Genomic DNA, 21,905 nt, shown 5'->3' on the forward strand with positions numbered 1-21,905 from the left:
TCTGACATGAGTAAACTTTTCATGGCAATAGAAATGTTTCATATCTTGATGGCATAGGTAGTTTCATGGGTGCATACTTCTTTTAAAATCCATTGAACTATACACACTATAAATGGGTACAGTTAATTATATACAAATTATATCTCAGTAAATTGATTTTTTAAAAAGTGGTTGAATTTCCCCAAAAGTAGCCAGACCAAAAATATGACATGTTGTATGATTGCATTTATATAATGTGAAAAAATGGGCAAGATCAATCTATGATAATAGAACAATGGCTATGTTGGAACGCAGGTGTACATGTAATGACTGGAAAATGTCTAGGTGTTAGTAATGTTCTGTATCTTTATCTAAGTAGTAGTCACATGGGCTGTTCATTTTTAAACATTCATTGATCACTTAATGTGTGCACTTCTGGTGTTTTTTTGGTGTAATTCAAAAAAATTAAAAGTATGTGACTTCTAGGAATTAAAAAAACTTAAGAGACATAGCTACCATATTCAATGTGAAGATGTTTTATGGCCTGTGATTTGAAATTTTCAACTGAAAAAAATTTTGAGGGAATGGAGGAAAACTAAACATGGATTATTAGATATTAAAGAATCATTGTTCACTTCACTGCATGTGTGCTATAGTTTCTTTTGAATTCTTTATCTGTTAAAGAAACACAAAAATGTATTTATAGGTGAAATGATATGGTGAACAGGATTCACTATAAAATATTACAGAAAAAAATATGCATGTGTACTCGATGATGGGATGTTGATCATCATGGAAGCTGGACGACAGGCTCATGGGAGTCCATTATACTATTCTCTTGACTCTTATTTATATATATATGTAAATATATACATATGTATAATATGTGTATAATACATATATATATTTATATATATTATAATATTCACATAATATATATTATATTATTCACATATATTTTATGGAATATTCATGTATATTTTGAAAAGTAAGAATCAATTATGAAAATATTCATGTATATTTTAAAAAGTAAAGATAAATTAAAAGCAAGGGCGAGGTTCAGGGATGTCATACACGATCAAAGAGCATGTGAAGATGTCTACTGTGCCTGTGACCAAAATCTTCTTTGTGCTCTAAAGATCAAAATATCTACAGCATCAAAATGCTCTGTTCCTGAACACACATGGCAAGAAATTTCTCAGGGGTCCAGAAACATGACAAGTAGGAATAGAATGAAATTTAAGAGAGCCCAATTAGGTCCTGAATGACAGCCAGGCAGATATATGATGACAAACAGTGCCCTTCCTCCAGGGACTGATCTATTTTGAGTCCAAAGTGAGGAAAGTGAGTGCATATTATCCAGGGGATTTTTATCCAATGTTCTTCTGGTCCTTAGTTACCTAAACCTAAAGCCTACCCTGGTATTGGAAAGGGAAGAATATGATAGGTACCCAAAAGACAGATTATGATGGTATGAGTTGGAATCCTGACAGGAAGAGGTCACAATCATCTTTGAAGAGAATTAAATGAAAGAACTACTTTCAGAGGTGCAGGTAGTTAAGGGTAAGTTAAGGATACCCAGACCCCCGGAACTAGCTGCAGCAGGATGCTTCTGCCATCCTGGGCTGAAAAGGGAAAAGGGCAAGACTATGTTACCAGAGCCTTATGAGGTAAGAGGGATGGGGACTACCACCATAAGGTAGATCCATGCTGGGATGTAGACCTCAGCACCTTCTCACCTCTCTCTCCTCCCATTCCCTCATGTCTCTCCAGGATCTCCATTGACCAAAGCAAACTGAAACAAGCAACAGTCATGGGAGTCCAGGTAACTCAGTCCATAGAGGCCAGACTTCTGGTGAGTCCTTTCACCCAGACAGAGCAGAGATAGTTGCCCAATAGACTATGGAGATGGGGTGGAGAATAACCAGTACAACCCCCCCACCCCAAAGGAGGATTTATATCACATTGGAATACTTTGGCTCTTCAAATCTGTAAATAGAACTGATGGCATTTTGGCAAAATCTCAAATTCAGTCAGACCTATGGTTTCAGAACAATGAGTGACCAAAGACTGTTTCACAATATACACACAGGGCATTGGGTTAAGGAGCTACTCCTGCTCTAAGACTTGAACTTCTAAAAGTAAACAAATTCCCTTCATATTAAACATTTCTGAATTAAATGCACAGAGAAGTATAGAAAATGGATTGCATCTTCCATAGAGATTTAACCATCACTTTATGAAAGAGCAGAATTCAAAACAAAGTTACCACAAGTAGAAATGCAACTCCAAGCCCAGACAAGGAGGGGCATCATCTTGTCCTGGCCCATTAGGCCCTTGTGGACTGGCATTTCCTTTCCTTCCCATGGGCACCTCCCAGTACTCTCCAGGAGTGTGGGAGCTTGTCTTTGTTGGTGATGCCAACACTGATCCCTCCCACCATGGGCTTTGCATCTGCTGCTTCCTCTGCCCTTAGTATGCTCTCTTCCCTTCCCCTCTTGTTAACTCCTACCTCAGCTCAACTGTCACTTCCCAAGGGAAGCTGTCCCAACTTTCCTACACATACTTCCATAGCATCTGGAACTTTCCTCCATGGAATCACTTCCACATATTTTGGTATGACTGCTTGATAGCCTGTCTACCCCACTGAAGTGTTAGTTGCACATGGCAAACACCATGTTTGCCTTATGTGCCATGACATTTCCAGGGCCTCACGTACTATTTGGAGGCACTCAGTTCTTGTTGAATAAATAAGTCCTCAGTGTAAGAGAACATTTTTTCCATTCAAGGGACAGTTTGAGCTTTTCAATTGTTTTCTTTTAACATACAACACAATTTTGTGGGGTTTTTTCCAGAATTAAATTACTGGGAACTCTCAATTATCTGATTGTCCCCCTCTCCTTTTTTTCCTATACCCCTTACAAGAAAATGATCTTTAATGAGGGTTTTTTTAAGCAATGTACAAATTATGCTTAGGATTCATTTATATCCAACTTGATCTCATAGTCCTAGTTTTGTACTGCCACTCTAAGACATTCCTTACAGGCACTCCAGGCAAGAAAGACTTAACCACATCCTCTGGATTCCATTTAAAGTGCAAGAAGAGACACATGTGCCCCAATGTTTATAGAAGCACTATCAACAATAGCCAAAGTATGGAAACAGTCCAAATGTCCATCGATGGATGAATGGATAAAGAAGATGTGGTATATATATACAATGGAGCATTACTCAACAATCAAAAAGAATGAAATCTTGCCATTTGCAACTATGTGGATGGAACAGGAGGGTATCGTGCTAAGTGAAATTAGTCAGTCAAGGAAAAACAAATATATGACTTCACTCATATGAGGACTTTAAGAGACAAAACATGATAAGGGAAGGGAAACAAAAATAATGTAAAAATGGGAGGGGAACAAACACATAAGAGACTCTTAAATATAGAGAACAAACACACAGTTGCTGGAGGAGATGTGGGAGGGGGGATGGGCTAAATGGGTAAGGGGCATTAAGGAATCTACTCCTGAAATCATTGTTGTACTATATGCTAATTTGGATGTAAATTAAAAAATAATAAAATTTAAAAAATAAAATGCAAGAAGGTAGCCACATAATTCTTTAGGGATTTTAACAAGGGTTAAAACCCAAAGGACTTCAAAAATCTCAAATATCTAGAATGATTGGCTATATTCTTCACTGAGCTTTTATTGGAACTCAATTCCACTTTAAAAAAAAATAAAAAGTTCTTAATTTTATTGATTCTCAGGGTAAGCAACACATCCTTCTATATTCTTTTGTCTAGGTGCTTAAATACCTTTTTATGGCTAATAAAACTAATCAAGTTTCTGTTTCTTTTTAATGTTTAATTATTTTTGAGAGAGGGAGGAGGGGCAAAGAGAGAGGTGGGGACAGAGGACACAAACTGTAAGATCATGACCTGAACTGAAATCAAGAGTTGGACGCTTAACTGACTGAGCCACACAGGTGTCCCCAGTTAGTCAAATTTCAACTTCATTTTTTTATCCAATTCAAAATCTATTTGCCATTTATGTCAGGTGCTGCTTCTATGTGTGTTCTTTCTGCACTTTCTTTATCCTTGAAGCCTGTAAAGCTTAGCACAGTGAACCATGCTTGCAGGCACTCAAAAAGGGTAGGGTGAATGGGCGCAGACATCTGTCGAACAGTTAGTATGTAGTAGCTACTGGACAAGGAGTTTTAATAGTAACAAGAGCAATGACCAACCTCTAGTGAGGATTTTATGTGGCAGGTGATGTGCTAATGTACCAACTATATATACATCATCTCATGATCCTCCCAATAATCTAGTGAGATGAGTTATTCTGCCCAGACACAGAGAGATTAAGTAATTTCTTGAGGGTTACACAGCCAGAGCTGGGATTCATTTCCAAGCTTTTAACAGTTGCCTTCACCCTTGCCCCTCTTGATCTACCTCATTTAATCCTGACCATCCAAGAAGCAGGAAGATGGTGTTCAAAACTTTTACACATAAACCATACTATAAGTGAAATGCTATGTAGAGCCTCATATCAGGTAGAAAGAAGAAAGGCTTTTCTGAGCTTATCAAGGCGTGAAGAATGAGGAATCCATCCAAGTGCCCCAAGTTCTAGTTCTAGCAATCTCTGCAGCAAAATGTGAGAAATGCTGTTATAAATTAAGAAATTGGAGTTGAAGTACCAAGAAATCTGCCCAAGTTTAATCACCAAATAAATAACAGAGCAGTAATTTAAACCTTGATTAGCTTGACTCCGGTGTAGACTTCTACACATGGACAGATGGATTTTGCCAGAATAGTTATTTCTCAAAACATATTAAAACTAACCCCAAATTCTGCACTTCCAATGCAAGGAAAGATTTAGAGGTTCACACAGTACGTATTCCAAATTACCCAAGATGAAATACACCAGAAGACACTATTTATTTATTAAAGAAACACTAAAGTACATCCTAACTGTACTAAGCTAAATCCTAGATCCAGGATCACAAATGCAAAAAGGAACTTTAATAAAACTAAGTCACTTGTGTTCTTAATGTCCATGCATATGCTGTGAATATATATCCTTATTTACAGATTTTTAAATATATCCATATTTTCTTCTGCCACAAAATCAACAATGACCACCTTACTTCTTCGGCATCATCACTCCATTATACTCATTTCATATGTCAATGGTAACGGCATCCGCAATAAGTCACCCACACCAGAAAGAACAAATTCACTGGTGTGATATATTTCCCTCCTCTGTAAAAAGTCCTTACAAATTCTCATTTGAATCCTCTGATACCTTTAAGATTTAGAATCTATATTCTTTTTTTTTTAATGTTTATTTTTGAGCGTGGGGAGGGTCAGAGAGAGGGGAGACACAGAATCCGAGGCAGGCTCCAGGCTCTGAGCTGTCAGCACAGAGCCCAATGCAGGGCTCGAACTTAGGAACCACGAGATCATGACCTGAACCAAAGTCGGATGCTTAAGCAACTGAGTCAGGCACCCCTAGAATCTATATTCTGTTTGTACTTGTGAGAATATCTACCAAATTTGGAACAATCCACCAGGACTCTTAAAGGTATGCTTCAAAAGCATGGCCCTCACCAAAACAATACTCTGTGATCAAACATGTTTGGACAATGCCATACACTATATGCCCATTTTGGAAATTCACAATATACATACACTAAAGGGTTTGAGAAGATCCCAGGGCAAGTAAGATTTGGTAAATGGACATGAATTTCCAAAACATATTTCACTAGGAACCAGTTTTATTTCAAATAATTCCTCCTGCTATCCTGGGGACCATATTTTAGGAAATGCTATACTGGAGGAAAGGTGTTCTAGAATAGATCAGTTTGGGGAGATTGAAAAAGATAAAATTGAACTGTTCTCTCTCTGACAACCCCATTGTATCCAACACGTTTCCTGATAGGTGTCTGTCCCACCCTAATGCTTTTGTTTTCTGATTACTTTAAACCTTGGAAGAAATGGAAGAAAATAGAAAATGGGAGAAATGGAAAAGGAAGAAAATAGAAAAAAATGAGAAAAATAATTTTTAATAACTTACTTTATAGTCTGAAATACTGACATTTTGAAATAAATTTATTAATGTTAGTTCCAAAGGCAAATTATTTTACTGAAAAAATGATTCAGTTAGTCCAAATAGATGCCTCTATTTATTAATATATGTTAAACACTTGGGCGTGTACTTAGGAGCTCTCTATATATCATTACTATTTAGAAATGAACATACAGATACACCTTTATGTAACAAGTATGCTGAACAAGCATAATTCATAACATAAAACTTTTATTTTCTTTCCCACTGTCCCTCTAAACTTGTCTATCATTAGGTGTTAATGATCTTCCTCTGCCCTTGGATAAAAAAACTCTAGCAGGCCCATGGGTTTGCTTTTCACAGGTAATAGACAGTTCTAGAACCACTTCAAGTTATAAACAGAAATGCCACAACAATGTATTATGCAAACGTCTGTCCTCCCCTTCCCAGTCTGGCCCTGCTTCCATCTAGAAGCCTACAATAGGATGACGGCCATGGTGATTTTCTCCTTTTCCCCCCTACTGTCCCTGCCGTTCCCTCACCCTACTGGCTAATGTTCTGACTCTTCCAAGGTTGAAGAAATCAAGGGACAGGTGAGCTCTTCCTTGTGCTGGTTCTGTTATAAGCTGGCTTTGCTCTCTCTGGGCCTGTAGTGCATGGATATGTATAAGGAGTTGTCTGTGTATCTGTATGTCTGTAAGAGCTGATGGTGAGCTTTCTTGGGGAGTTTTCATAGACAATGAGAGGGTCCCTGCAGGGTCCTTCTCTCAGACAGTTCATTGGACCTCTAGACTCTTCTCTAGGTTGTTCTTTGTGAACCCCTTCCTGAGTCCCAAGGATCTAGCAATCTGCCTTGAACCTCATATGTTGTGGTTGATCCCCTGACCCTTTCAGCTACCAGATTTGACTAGATTCAAAACAACTCATTGGCTCTGTCCTCTGCAGTCTGGATCTGGTCCCTAAGAAGCACTTAACTATCTCGTGCTCTGACAAAGACTGGAAAAGCAGGCTGATTCTCAAGCATCAGCACACCTGTCCTACCACTCACATAGCTGACCAGCTTGTCTTTGCTTTCCCTTCTAGATTTCCTAGGATGAGTCAGATACTGATGTACGGGCCACTCTAAATACCTCAGACCCGACGCAGGCATCAGGCCTCTCGGTCCTCCAACTGCAAGAAACATAATTCAGAACTCTCTGATTAGTCCTCTTGATGATGCCTTTCTGGGCTTGGGGTTACAAAACAGTACTCACCACTATTTCTCCCAGCAGCATGATGACAACTCACTGCATGACCATAGCTCTTTCCAAAGAAATTTCTTCTCTAACCCCCTGTTGACTTTTAAATATGCAAAAAACATGGAACAGACTCATGAAATTCTGCAAATGTGATATTGTAGACCCAAAATAATTCTCTAATAGTCTAATCATCATGCTTACGTCGGGCTGTCAAAAAATAAAACATCTGAGACCTATTCACAATAGAATATAAGACACTTTCAGATTCAATTCCTTACAAGAGTTTTTCATCTCTTTATGTTCAAGGATCTACAAATGCTCATTCAGCAAATGGGATAGTTGGGTCTTTTGACAGCTATCCTATAGATGCCTCAGTGAAAACTAAGAGGAGACCCATTCTAACATCCTGTGCATCCTACACATATATGTGTGTTTGTAGTTTAAATGCAGTTTCTCTAACAACTTCCACTATTTAAGAATGATATAAGAGCCTCAGGACTCCCTAAATTCAACAATAATTGCCAGCTCTCACTGATCACTGCTGATTCGGATGGATGGTCATCATTATAAAAGACTTTACAACCAACGGCTTACCTTGAGAATTTTCCAATTCATATATTCCCAGATTAGAATAAATAAAACCTACTTGAAATATGTGGACTTAAAATAGCCTTTCAACATATTCCTCACACATTAAATTACTCTCAAATTACTAGCTATTAGTGACATTCCTGATAGTGCCCTAGATTTTTCAACTTTTCCAACAGCCCAGATGGTCAGAAAGAACTTTACCAAATTTGTATCATCATTTTTAATGGAATGATTTTAAATATTCTTTTAATAATCAGCTCAGAGTTATATTGGAAGAAAACTACTTACCAGTATTTGCAACTAAGAGAATAATTACCTGGATAAACTAGAAAATTCCTAGTGTTTACAGTCGAAATGAAAAATAATATAGGGCCAAGGATGTAAAAATCATACACGTATATTTTTACATATTTTTTTAAATCACAAATTGGGAAACATGGTATAAATCTAGTTACTTCTGTCCACATCCATTTGAAAGAATTCCATAAATTCCCTAAGACTAAAAAAATAATTCTCTAATAGTTAAGTCAGATGTCTAATCATCATCCTTATCTTGGGCTGTCAAAAAATAAAGCATTTGAGATCTATTCACAATAAAATATAAGACACTTTCAGATTCAATTCCTTACATGATTTTTTCATCTCTTTATGTTCAAGGATCTACAATGACTAAATTAATCAGCCAAAAAGTACATCTGAAGATTCTCTAACTAAGGGAACTTTACAAAAACACGAACATAATTATATTTGGAGGGAAACTTTCTTTAACATAGAGGGAGTTGGGAAAAATGAAATCAGGAAAAAAAAAATATTTAGGGTTTGTTTTGATTTTGCTTTTATTTTTTAGGAAAATAATGTCACCAATGATCTCAGAAGATAGGGTATGAAGTTACTTACTCAGAGTAATTAAAGCTATAAGGGTAAAGACGGAGAGGGAAAAAAAGTAAAATAACTGATCATTTCCCTCTCTTCACCTGGCCTTAATTCAAATCAGAAAACTTTCCCCCCTGCATGACTCCATTAATGGAAAAGAAACAATAGAGGAAAATGTGTATTCTTGAAGTAACCCAGAACACGCACTATATGGCAAAAACTGCAATGTTGTCATTCAGCAATTATGATGTTCTAGTTTATTTTTTAAATAGCTTCCAATTGCATGTGATCACAAAGTGATCCTGGATATGGCAAGAGCTCTCCATTTAACCCAATGCACATTTTCCCCCAGAGCTTCCCTGCCACCTCATGTCATTCTTCCACAACCCTATATGGTGCTCCCCAGAAATTGCCTTCAGTTATGAACACCCAGGAAAACATCCCTTGTGTGGAAAGGCATAGAAAAGAGTCTACTGTCTTTACTTTCTGCAGAAAAAGGCAAGAAATATTCCTTTCAGGGTAGTCATCCAATACCTGAGTTTTGTTTTTGTTTTTTGAAAGAGAGTGCATGCAGGGGAGCGGCAGACAGAGAGGGGGTGCATGCAGGGGAGGGGCAGACAGAGAGGGGGTGTATGCAGGGGAGGGGCAGACAGAGAGGGGGTGCATGCAGAGGAGGGGCAGAGGATCTAAAGTGGCTCTGTGCTGACAGCATTGAGCCCAATGTGGGGCTCAAACTCACAAAAGACGAGACCATGACCTGAGCCCAAGTAGGCAGCTCAACCGACTGAGCCACCCAGGTGCCCCCTGAGTACTTTTTTTAATGTTTATTTGTTTTTGAGAGAGAGACAGACAGACGGACAGACAGAGAGGGAGCACAGAATCTGAAGCAGGCTCCAGGCCCTGCGCTGTCAACACAGAAACTGATGCAGGGCTCAAACTCATGGACCACGAGACCATGACCTGAGCTGAAGTCAGAACTCAACTGACTGAGCCACCCAGGCACCCCTACCCCCCTGAGTATTTTTAATATTCCCAGCAGGTAGTTTCATTTGTTTTTAGAGAGGATGAAAGTTCAAAGGAACACAGAGTAATAAGGGGTCTGAGGCTACAATTTTCTCCAAAGATAGCATCTTTTGATGTGAACTCCCAAAATTAGGAAGGGCCTCAGCAATGAGAAGTCATGTTGCAAGGGGGGAGGTGAGAGTCCCGGCCAAGAAGGTGTCTGCCCAAGGCCTCCTAGAAGGAAGAGACTGGACTCCAGTTCCCGGGATCCTCAGTGGAGGACTCTTTCTACTACCCCATTTTCTCCTTTGTCCTCTCCTTCTGGGCAAATGCACAAAGCCTCTGACAAATGCACAAAGCCTCACTTACAATAGCCCATTACTGAAAATAACAAGGGCTTGCCAAAAGAAGAAAAAGTTTGAGAAGCAGATTCCAATTAACTGTCTCTGATTGCTAGATAACTCGTCATTCTGATTCCAGCAATATGCGTTATTTATTTATATCCAACCCTTGTTCCCAAAATAACTTGATATATTTTGTAGAAATACATAAAATACAACTAGCTAAAAATAAATACAATGGAGAAATTATCTCCAAGGGGGAAAAAAAAGGATAGGAAAATCTAGTCTATTAAAATCGCCTATCCTAGGATCTCACGGTAAGGTCAAGGAAGTATCGATATTCCAAAAGGACTCTCCTAGAGAAACTGTCATATACCATGAAAGCAACCTATATAACTGATGGCTTAACAGCGAATATTGTAGGCAATGCAATAATAGTTTCCCATCAGAATAAGTTGGGGATTGAAATGAAATGTTAATAGGAGTTTACAGGGAGGTATGAGGCACAAAATTTCTTTTAAGGTCTTAATATGCGGGATTTGAGTTTTGAAGCAACTCATTCCTAAACCTTGCCAGATTGGGAAGGAAAAGAGAAAAAAAAAATCGGTAGGACAAGGAAAGAAGAGGTTGCAGAGTAGGGTGAGCCAGAGGGAACCACGACAGGTTGGTGTCAACCTAGGCATCATTTATTAAACAACTGAAAATAATTCATTGCATAATTGAGGCTCAAAGTCACACATCGCCTGGACTCAATTGCACTTTTGTTATGTTATAATGCAATATAGTGCAAATCAATTGGTTCAGAATTTAAAATTAGAGCCCAATTACCTGTGGAAGGGAATCATAAATCCAACTTGCATTTTTCTAACAGGGTTAACAACTCATGATGCCAGCTTAAACTCAGGAAAATAAATTTTCTGGGCTTAAGAACAATTGTGCATGGTATTTTATCACCCTGGTCCAGGGCACCAGGTTGAAAGACTGGGGATGTCAGGGTGCGGTGTTTGGGGGAGAATAGAAGCCTAAAGCAAAACAAACACATCGAGTGCTGAACTGTTGCTGAAAACAGCAACTACATTGCCAGCAAGTCAGAAGTGGAGTACTTCTGGGTAACAGGCAGTCAAAATCTGGACACCTGTTATGTGGTGAAGTAGTAAAGGCAAAAAAAAAAAAACACTCCTAGGCTTTCTTGTTCAGAAAAAAAAAAAAAGGTCCCCTGGTACTAGAAGTGAGATGAAATGCTAAGGAAGAAGAGAAACCCAACCCCTCACTAACAGCTCGCCAAAACCAGACCTTCCTGAGTGAGGTCACACCTGCACTGAACCAGAGACTCCTTCCCTAGGCAGTTTGTTGACTTTTTTTTTTCAACTGGAAACATCTGGGGGAACACTGAGGGAAGAGGGTGAGGGTATAAAACTGTGGCAAGGACAGTGTTAGTATAAACTGGTACAGACTTCGTGGAGAACACTATAATACTGCATGTACATATGTATACCCATATATCATACATTTTTGACACTGAAATTCCATTTTCATAAAATTTGCTTAAGACACAATTGAACAAGGGTGCAAAGACATACATACAAGGTTCTTTGTCACAGCATTGCTTCCTACAGCCACAGTTGGAAGCAAACAAAATCCATCAAGGGGGATGATTTTAGCAAACTGTATTTCACATATACGGAGTAATACTATGCTGGAATTATAGATGATGATGGAAAATTCTATGGACATGTCACATTGTAAGATAAAATAATAACAGTATTGGAGGTGTCAAATTTGCGTGTGCGTGCATTTGTGTGTATGGATGTGTACACGTGCACAGATGAAGAAGACAGTGTGAGGCAAAATGCCCCCACATATTAATCAAGGTTATCCCTGTGTGGTAAGATGATAGGTGATACTTAATTTTTAAAAGTAAAAATAGGGGCACCTCGGTGGCTCAGTCAGTTAAGCATCGGGCTCTTGATTTCAGCTCAGGTCATGATCTCATGGATATTGAGATTGAGCCCCACATTGGGCTCTATGCAGACAGTGTGGAGCTTGCTTGGGATTCTCTCTCTCTCTCTCTCTCTCTCTCTCTCTCTCTCTCCCTGCCCCTCCCCTGCTTGTGCTGTCTCTGTCTGCCTCAAAATAAATAAATAAACTTAATAAAATAAAATTAAATAAATAATATTGTTTCTGTGGTGTTGGGTTTTGATTTTTAATCTTATAAAATAGACAGGTATTCCTTTTATAGTCTGAAAAAAAAACAGCAGTTTCTGCTTTGGGTCTTTTTTAAAGTCAGGAGGATAGGAGAAAGAGCAGCAAATTAGAGAAGCAGAGATCATGCAGGGTCCTGGGGATTCTCACTGCACAAAGCACCAGCACCTATCCTGAAATGGTTTGTGTTTTCACACAGAATTCCACTGACTGGTACATTTCCTCGAGGAGGGGAAACAAATTACACCAAGACAGATCATTTGTCCCTCTTACCTTGTGTTCTGTGGGTCAAAATCACTCAGTCCATATGAGGCTTCTGAGAGCAAATAACATACCTTACAGACCTAAAATATAGCAAGAAACCTCAGAAACGGCACCTTCTACACAGCACTTCCTGTTGTCTCTGTTTTCTCATCTTCCAAATGAACATGTGAAACTGTTACTTCACAAAGTCAATTTCTCTTTTTCAAGCAAATAAATTGCCAAAGAAATACGCTCTGAGAACACATGCTTCTCACTGACTCGCTTCTGTACCTTGGTTTCATCTGGTCTGTGCCAGGGGCAGATAACTGCAAAGTGGAACAGAGGACCTGGAAGGACGGTAGAGATCACCCCATTCAGTGTCCTCAGTTTGTTCCTTCCCCAGGTGAGCCAGCCAGGACTAAAGCGGGGAGTCTCATGCTCAGTCCACCGTTTACAACTTCCATTCATAATGCAACTGTAGCTTCCCTGTTCTAGAAAATCTTAATATTTCTTTAGTTGATGTTCACAGAAATCAGACTTTGGAGTCAGGTGCAAGATACAGAGAAAAACAGAGAGCAAAAAGCAGCAAATCTAACATAATACACCAGTTAGCTTTTCCAGATGCATCTGAGAGATACTTTCAACAAAGGAAAACACCTCAAACGCTATTTGACACAGGACACTCTTGATTCTGTCATATAAAAGGTTAAAAGTTCACGCAGGGCAAAGCCAGATGGGTCATTCGGGGACATTTTTTAAAGTTTTACTTTCAGCAGCACATAATTTAAAGAGGCTTTTTTTTTTTTTGTATTTCTATTAAAACCAGATATTCACTATAAGACATCTGGAAAATAAAATGTTAATAAGCAAAAAAGGATAACATACAATTCAACCAACAGACAACCACACTTAAAATTTCAGTACAGTTCCTTCTGGTTTCTTTTCCTCTTTGAATGTTTCAGATCTTAATACATACACCATTTCTAGGTTATCTTTTCCCCCTACATTATACCTAAGCATTTTACCAAGACGTTACCAACTATTTATAAATCTCAAATACTGATTGTATTCCATGGTATGGGTGTGCCAAATTTTTATTTAAAAATGTATATTTTTATACAATGTATATTGTATGTTTTAGATAATGTATATTTTTATATAATGTATATTGTATATTTTAGATAATGTATATTATCTAGGATTTTTCTACTATACGCTAATGCTATAATGAACATTTTGACAAATGAGCCTTGACCTTAAATTCTAATTATTTTCTTCAATTTCCCAAAATGGGGAATCACTAGGTAAAATAAACATTTTAAATTACCTGAAGTTTGTACCAAATTTTGTTGTTCCTAACAAAAGCATATAAAGGTATAAAGGTATTGGTGTTTTTTTTTTTTCAGTAATTAAGCCATATTTTAAAAACTTTGTTAATTCTGTAGATTACATAGATACAGTTTTAATGTGAAACTCTTATCACTGAATAGTTTCATCTATTCATTGTTCCTCCTTAGGCATATCTACTCCTAAGCTCTTTGTCCATTTATCCACTGAGGAAGAACACATTCTAATTGATGGTACATTTTGATCAATGACATCCAATCGTGCTTTCTTCACTAAATAAAATAAAAATAGGGCTTCTTTCAAATTGAAGTACAGCTGACACATAATGTTACACTAGTTTCAGGTGCACAACACACTGATAAAAAATAGAACCTTTTTTTAGACATTTTTTAAAAATTATTTATTTTTGAGAGAGAGAGAGACAACGCTCGTGAGCCAGCGAAGGGCAGAGAGAGGGAGGGAGAGAAAGAATCTCAAACAGGCTCTGTACTGTCAGCATAGAACGTGACACAGGGCTCAATCCCACAAACTAGGAGATCATGACCTGAGCCAAAATCAAGAGTTGGACGCTTAGAGCTTACTCAACCAGGTGTGCCCCAAATTAGAACTTTTAAAGTAGGTCTACAAACTCGCTGAATTGACAAATGTGGAAGAAAACATAATTCCTGGCATGATCAGTTACAGGGTGTAGAGAAAATAGCAGAACATACTGTTTTCACGAGTATGTTTTGTATGGGCTCCATTTAGTTAATGAAATGTTTCTGCAACTTCCTGGGACTGCTGATTCCAAGCATCAGATTAACAAACTGTTGAAAATAAAATGAAGAGCTACATGGCATTTCTCTAGCATGTGGCATACGAAAATCACAAACTGTCTTTTTAAAAAAGAGTGTGTCTGGTTCACATTGGTAAACTGAACAAACCCATTTACCTCCTTTCCCACTCAAAGCACTTTCTAAATGACACGAAAGGAGTACAAAGGTGTAAACCCATAACGACAGAAAGGATGAGAAGAAGCAATGAGACGATGAGTGATTTCAAGAAAATCTGTTGACACGTATCGTAGCAAAGGAAACCCCAGCCTAAAGGGGGATTTCAGCAAAGGAGAGAACAGACCTTCCCATAAAGACCCAAGTCTCAGAAACAGGAGGTACAACAGAGAGTGGGAGTGGGGGGTGGTATTGGAAAGAGGGCATTGTCTATAGGTCAATATATGTAACACGGAGTGCCCTCCCTCCTGGCTCTCCATGTGGACTGGACTGAAGCCAAGCACTAGCTTCAAGGCAATTAAAAAAAAAAGTGTTAGGGGGGCCTGGGTTGCTCAGTTGGTTAAACATCCAACTCTCAATTTTGGCTTAGACCATGATATTACAGTTTGTCAGATCAAGCCCCACCTGGGGCTCCATGCTAATAGCACAGAGCCTGCTTGGATTCTCCCTCTCCCTCTCTCCCTGGCCCTCCCCCACCAAAAGAAATAAAAGTAAACTTAAAAAAAAGAAAAGAAAATACAAAGATCTAAAAAAAAGTTTCTGGGGAGGACTAGGACACTTATTATGGGTGTTTAAAACCTCATTCTGGCAAGTTGGGATCCCCATCCACAGGCTCTAAACTTCAACCTTTTAAACAGGCCATTTATAAGACCTATCAGTTAAAAATAGCTCTCAAACAGGGGCACCTGGGTGGCTCAGTTGGTTAAGCACCAGACTTTGGCTCAGGTCATGATCTCATGGTTCGTGGGTTTGAGCCCCGCTTCAGATTCTGGAGCCTGCTTCGGATTCTGGTTCTCCCTCTCTCTCTCTCTCAGCCCCTTCTTGGCTCATGCTCTGTCTCTCTCTCTCTCTCAAAAATAAATTAAGAAATTAAAAAAAAAAAAATAGCTCTCAAAGAGTCTTTCTATGGCCTCATTCTTTTATACACAACCCCAGATCACCAGGAATCTAATACTACAAGAAAGGGCACCACAAAAAAGAGCATGAGCAAACAAAACAAAAGAAAATATGACCCTGAGGAAACAGACAGTATAGAGAAAAGATACAACCTTTAAATAAAACCTATATAGGGGCGCCTGGGTGGCGCAGTCGGTTAAGCGTCCGACTTCAGCCACGTCACGATCTCGCGGTCCGTGAGTTCGAGCCCCACGTCGGGCTCTGGGCTGATGGCTCAGAGCCTGGAGCCTGTTTCCAATTCTGTGTCTCCCTCTCTCTCTGCCCCTCCCCCGTTCATCTCTGTCTCTCTCTGTCCCAAAAATAAATAAACGTTGAAAAAAAAATTTTTTTTTAAAAAAATAAAACCTATTTAATATCCTCAAGAACAATTTGAAGAGATTTGGTAGCTACACAAGGAAAACATTTAAATTATATTTTAAAGGAGCAATCCAATAACAAGAAAGATCTCCTGGGAATGATATGATTTCCTAAATAAAAGTTCCATACAAAGTTTGATGGCAATGTTGGAGAAATCTCTGAGACTATTGACTAAACCCACAAATAAGTGAGAAAAAAAATGAGATATATAGATGATCAGACCAGGAGTTCTAAGAATGGGCTAATAATATGAGTTTCAGAATGAGCAAAAAGAAACTGAAGTGGAAAAATTATCAAAGAAATTATATTAGAAAATTTCCCAGAGCCAAACAGAGACATGAACCTTCAAAGGATAGGAATCTACTCAGTACAAAGGAGATGAAGTGCCAGAAAACTGAAGTTAAAAAGAAATTCCTAATAGCCTTCTAAAAAGAAAAGAAAAACAAACCAACAAAAAGGTAGCCTATGAAACAAGTAAGGATCAGAGTGACATCAGATTTATCAGCAGCAACGCTGGATGCTAAAAGGCAGTGGTAAAAATGATTTTGAAGTCTATACCCAAAGTATCAATTCTGGTTGGAAGCAAAACTTAAAAATTACAAAGTTGCAAGGACTCAGATAATTCACCTCCTGTTCACCCTTCCTTGGAAAATTGCAAGCAAAATTTGAAAGTAAGTAAAAACAAAAACAAAAACAAACACAGAAGACCCGTTAGATCCAGCAAACAGTGAATCCCACCCTGGAGGGCACTGGGCGAACCTCAAGCTAATTGTATACAGCACATCTACGGAGGAACACCCTGTGGAAATAAGAGCAAATGCAGCTCTACAAGGAAGGAGAACAATAGAACCTCATAGTAGAGGCGCTTTATGAGCTTTGAAACCTTGAAGATGATGCAAGCGCATGGTTAGGAAAGGCAAGAGGATACCAGAAACCCCAGTGGAAACAAACACAAGCAACTTTATAAGAACCACGTGAAATATACATTCCACACACTAAAAGATGGAATGATTTTGACAAAATGAGAAGGGAAGAGAATCCATTTGAACCTGACTCTGGGCACAGTCTCTTTTGAGTATCACAGGAGATTTGACACTGTAACCATAGAGAACACTCAGGTCTGCAGTAAATAATTTCACAAAGTCCTAATTATGCAAATCCTTTTCGTTAATTTCAACTTTGGAAAAATCACAAAGACCATGCTGGTGACAGCAAACGTAAATTAAACTTGGCAATGCAAAAATAATGGTAGAGCTGCCTGAGGATGGAAAGTGCAAGAGGAAGAATATTAAAGAAAAGGGTATGAGTGCTTGTTACTCATCTGCCCACGAGGAGGTAAGAGATCCTGCCCAGATTGATGAACCAATAAGGGGAAGTTTAAATTCGATTTAGAAGTGGCAAGAACAATGGGAGTTGAAAATAATGTCACATTATAGTGGGAGAATGTGGAAAGGTGAGTGTAAGTAAGCGAAATCCTTCTGTTTCTTAGAAGAAAATCAGTAATAATGGATAAAACAGATAAAATATCAACTCACGATAATGAGCTAAAACCAGGAATGAGTCATAGCATTGCATTTAGTAGGTGCAACCACAGGGGAAAAGGGTGGAGTTGGGAGCCATTACTTTTTATTATAAGTATTTCTAAATTATTTGATTTGTACAAATAATTTGTAAATTATTTGTATTTGTATTATTTGCTGGTTAATGTTTTCCATTAAAAAAAAGAAAATTATAAAAAGAGCAAGTAAGTGCATTGTGAGCCCTCTTTTACTAAAAGCAAAAAATAAACACTTTAGCCTGGATAAAATGTTGTCTTCTGAGTCTCTGGACAACTCTGGAGGAATAGTAAATTTCGTATAACTGGGTTTAGTTATAATAAGAGAGGAGCAAATGCAGTACACGGAAATGAGACACATCATTATTCCCAACAGAACAATTAAGCTTTCATTAGGACTTAATGACAGGATGACATTCTAGGGTTTGGAAGGTAAGCACATCCCCTTCATTATCAAATCAAAGAATATCCAGTACTCAGAGGCACTTTTTTCTTTATCTGGATTTGTATGGATTCTGCCTCCCTGCAAGCCCCTTCATGACCCGAGATAAAGATGGAAATCAAAAGTTCCCTATTGCTAACTGCATGTGCTCTCATTTCCTCAAAACTGCTGCCTTCTAGCCATTTCATATTAATATCACCCAATATGGACAGCAGGTGCACATTCAAATACCCAGCTAGGTACGTTTCCCAGGATGTAATTTTGAATGGGCCAGTTGTTGGATGTTAGCGAGACATGAGTGATCCATGTTTGGACTCCCATGCCCATCTGTCCTGAAGGCCTGGTGTTCATGTTATTTAGAAGAGCCTGGGTAAACTTACTATCACACCCTGTGTTTACAGAGAAGGTTGGTTCTGAGTTCAATTACAATCCCTAGCAGTTTAAATGATAGCTGCTGTGCTATAATCTAAAATAAATTGCTTTTCTCGAGAAGCCATGTAAGCTTTTGCACTGCAACTTAGCAGACCTGCTAGTTTTATCTCATCTGAAATTCAAGCAAAGTACAAAAGCTGAGCCTCTGAACGCCTGCGTTTCCCTGGAATGGCATTCTTCTACACTGTGGGGGCTTTCTGTATACCCATAATCCCTATCCTGGAACTAGATTCCTGGGAAAGCAACACTGTATTTCCATTTTTTTTTTATGCAAGTGATCCCTCTGCATTTGTTTTTGTTTCCTCCATGCAAGCCTCACACTTCGCTTGGGCTCTGTTGAAAGAACTATATTACGTGGGGGCAGGATCTATTGTCCCTGTTCTCATGGCTAGGAAGCTGATCCGCCACCACAGGCCAAGACAACAAGTGTACAGACATAAGCACCCAAATAAACCGGCTACCACTGCAACTCTGTTTAAATTCACCTCCTTCCCGCCTCTTTACTGAGAAAGGATTAAAAGGAAAGAAAGTTGGCCAGTGCTCAAAACCTGAAGTGGAAATTCTACCTTCCCGTACCCCTTACCTTCCTCTGTATTTTCCCCAGAGGTCCCATAGGTTGGAGCTCACAACTTCCTCTCAGCACAACCAGACCCAGGCCTTAGGAGGGGCACAGCTGCCTCAGTGCTTCGCTGATGGAGATGGTTTCTGATCCCTTAGATGCCTTTCCACAAAGGCAATTGAAACGTTTCCAACGTTCACTGCGTTCTTTCAGATTTAACAAGGCAACGTAATTAACGCTGTCGTTTTTCCACCACTCAGCAAGAGAAAATTGCCCTTCCAAAAGATTTTTCACATGTACAAAAACAATCCATTAATATTTTTCCCTTTCAGATTTTTTTTTTTTTGAGATTGAGAGCAATTGGTTTGGGGTGTGCTTTGGGGTGGTATGTGCTCAGCATTTCTCTGAAAGGGGAAACTTCTTTATGCCTACCAAAAAGAACAGCCAGAACAACAACAACAAAAAAGCAAAATGAACACTTTAGACCAATTCAAATTCAAACTTAGAGCCACTGTGAGAGCAAGGAAGTTCAATTCCTTTGTATCATAAGCATACAGCCAAGCCAAGGGAGAAAATGAAACGCTCCTCTTAAATCATGTGAATCCTGCAGTCCTGTTGCATGAGTTCTGTTATAACCAGAGAGAGACAAACTGCACTGGTTCTTGACCAGGGCTCTTAGGGGGGACTAGGAAATGTCCCAGTGATGGGCATGGGGGTGGGGGGTGGCCACAGGGCAACATGTAGGGAACATGCTAAATGCTGCTCAAGGTTCTACAATGGGTTATCTCTGCACAACGAAGAATTATCTGTCCCAGGATGCCAGCAAATTCCCCCTTGGAAAACACTGACCTCAGCTGAGAGAAAGTCAATGATGCAATAAAATAAAATAAGCTCATTGCCCTGGGTCCCTCATTTTCTCATTTTGCAGAGGCTGGGCTGCTGGCAGTGACTAAAGGAATCATCTAGTAGTTTAAAGAAGGTAAGTCATTTATTTTTTTTTAAGTTTATTTGTTTATTTTGAGAGACAGCACGAATCAGGGAGAGGCAGAGAGAGAGAATCCCAAGCAGGCTCTGCATTACTAATACACAGCCAGGTGTGGGCCCGAACCCATGAGCCTCGAGATCATGACTCAGGCAGCAATCAAGAGCCAGAAGGGTAACCAACTGACCCTCCCAGGTGCCCCAACGGTAAGCCACTTATTAATTCAGCAAATATGTATTAAGTTCTCCCTACATACAGTGTAATTAATGTTCTACATATATCACATCATAATCTTCCCTTTTAGGAAGCTTAAAATGCCATTTTATCCATACAGTTTCTTCCTAATGCTCTCAGTTATAAGTAATCTGTAGGTAAAGAGAGAGAATAGCCTATTAGTTAGGGCTGTGGATACTGGAGCCAAATATTCTTGGGATCTAATCCAAATTCTGCCACTTACTAGGCTCTGACTTTAGACTTGTTGCTTAATCTCACTGTCTTGCTTTCCTCCCTGGAAAGTGGGGATAATATTGCTGCTCACCTCATAAGATTATTTTGAGAATTCAATGGACATGTTAATATAGTCATTAGAGGGGTGCCTGGGTGGTTCAGTCAGTTAAGCATCAGACTTTAGCTCAGGTCATGATCTCACGGCTCGTGAATTCAAGCCCCGCATCAGGCTCTGTGCTGACAGCTCAGAGCCTGGAGCCTGCTTCTCTGGAGCCCCCTCTGTCTCTGCCCCTCCCCCACTCATGCTCTGCCTCTTTCTCTCTCGAAAATAAATAAACATTAAAATATATATAAAGTCATTAGAACAGTGCATAGCACATGGTAAGGGCTCAAAACATATATATCTTTAGAAAGTGTTTAAAATATATAATTTCTATTGAAATCATTATTGAGATAATTACAGATTCACGTGCATTTGTAAGATATAATACAGAGAGATCCCATGTACATTTTATCCAGTTTCATCTGGTGGTAATACTTTGGAAACCATAGTATAACAGCACATGAGGATACTGACATTGACACAATATACCAATCTTACCCAGAAATCCCTAAATCCACTTTACTGGTATTCATTTCAGTGTGTGTGTGTGTGTGTGTGTGTGTGTGTACTAAGTTTTATACAATTTTACAACTTGTGTAGGGCTGTCTCTTTTACCACTACAAGGAGCCCTCATGTTGTGCTTTTATTTACCATACCCACCGTTCTCTTGTTCCCCTCTCACTTCCATCCTTAAATTCTGGCATTCACTCTTAATCTATCCTCCATTTCTAACATTTTGTCATTTCAAACATGTTACATAAATGGAATCAAAACGTATGTAATTTATTGGGATTGGATTTTTTCACTCAACCTAATTCTCTGGAGTATCACCTAAATTGTTGATCATACCAATTGTTCGTTCCTTTTGATTCCTGAGTAGAATTCCATGGGTACCACAGTTTACCTAACTATGTATCTGTTAAAAACATTTGGGCTATTTCTAGATTTTGGCTGCTATGAGTAATGTTGCTATGAGTATTTATGTACAAGTTTTTATGGGAACATGAATTTTCATTTCTCTGAGATAAATGCTCAAGAGTGTAATTGCTCACTCATATGGTACTTGAATGTTTAGTTTTATAAAATAAAAGAAAAACTGCTAGACTGTTTTCCAGAGTGGCTGGGCCACTCTCTATTCTCACTAACACTATGAACCATCAGTTTCTCTGCATACTAATAATTGGTGTTGTCATTATTTTTT

The 21,905-nt window shown here is 38.8% G+C and overlaps 1 protein-coding gene and 1 long non-coding RNA gene across 7 annotated transcripts in view; one reads left to right on the forward strand and one right to left on the reverse strand.

Annotated features, from left to right (window-relative positions):
• Positions 1-21,905, reverse strand: part of FHIT (fragile histidine triad diadenosine triphosphatase) — a 1,417,560-nt gene that overhangs the window by 874,867 nt on the left and 520,788 nt on the right. The window contains exon 1 of one of the 6 annotated variants that reach the window (XM_045496932.1): positions 19,197-19,325. The exons of 4 other annotated variants lie outside the window; for them this stretch is intronic. The gene's annotated coding sequence lies outside the window, so the exon portion shown is untranslated. Of the gene's footprint in view, positions 1-19,196; positions 19,326-21,905 lie in introns of those variants that run through there. One more of the 6 variants, XM_045496938.1, reaches the window with a different exon arrangement.
• Positions 1,349-20,360, forward strand: LOC123607519. The gene is made up of 3 exons (XR_006716772.1): positions 1,349-1,649; positions 1,753-1,804; positions 20,101-20,360. It is a non-coding gene; the product is annotated as an uncharacterized LOC123607519 (long non-coding RNA).

This window comes from Leopardus geoffroyi, chromosome A2, assembly GCF_018350155.1.
Source record: "Leopardus geoffroyi isolate Oge1 chromosome A2, O.geoffroyi_Oge1_pat1.0, whole genome shotgun sequence".
NCBI lineage: Eukaryota > Metazoa > Chordata > Mammalia > Carnivora > Felidae > Leopardus > Leopardus geoffroyi.